Here is a 1,126-nt window from a genome sequence, read left to right on the forward strand (position 1 = left end):
AGTGTTAATATATATATTTCTCTCTCTTTTACGATTTTAAATTATATGTTTTACATGTTAGTTCATAATACAAAACCTATCTACTACATTTTACATACCACATGTAATTTGTTCATTGAATAGTCAATTTTTAGCATGTTTGGCTACTATTCTTTTGACCACCAGAGTCTCACCCTTATTAAAATGTCTCCTCTCCATTCCATGTTCATACATATTAGTGCAGGTGTATTCATGATATTACTAAATTTTAAAATTAAAAAAAATAATACAATCATAATAAATTTTAGAGTAAAGTATTATTTTTGTCCTCAATATTTGGGATAAGTCTTATTTGTGTCTCTAACGTTTAAATTGTCTTATTTATATCCCTAATATTTATAAAAGTGATTTAATATTATCCTGCTGTTAATTATACTATCAGGTCAGATTGTATTTTTCAATTATTCTCACTTGGATATATTTATTCTCAATTATGTCTCACTTAGCTTGGATGTGTTCGATTTTAATATTGTATCCACTATTTGTGTTCAGTTTCAATTATATCCCTAAAAAAAGTAAATTATGTAAATATTGTAGGATTAATTTCAACTTTTGATGAATCTATTAACCGGAGTGGATCGTCGATTCTGTTCCAAATATTTGTATTCTAACTTCAAGAAGAGATTTCAGAACTCCAACTAATACTCATGATTTGTAATTGACGGTAGGATAACATTGAATCACTTTTATAAACGTTAAGAATACAAATAAGACGATTTAAACATTAAGGATACAAATAAAACTTATTCCAAACGTTGAGGATAGAAACGATATTTTACTCTAAATTTTAAGTGTGCTTCAGGAAGATAAATGGAATTGAACTCTGAATGTTATTTTTCTATCTTAATTAATTTTCTTATTCTTTGCCTGTTTAGTAGTTTTTGGGAGAACCTCGTTTCTCATTTTAATTCTTAATTGAATGACATTTGTTATTTCTCTTATAATTAATGAATAACAATTATTTAAAAAAATAATCATAATAAAATTTTATATAATTTAATTAAATATATCAAATCAAACAAGTTAAATATAAATTTAATGTAATAAAAATTTTAATAGATAAATTAAAATAAAATAAACTAGAATT

Source organism: Arachis ipaensis, chromosome B05 (genome assembly GCF_000816755.2).
Source record: "Arachis ipaensis cultivar K30076 chromosome B05, Araip1.1, whole genome shotgun sequence".
NCBI lineage: Eukaryota > Viridiplantae > Streptophyta > Magnoliopsida > Fabales > Fabaceae > Arachis > Arachis ipaensis.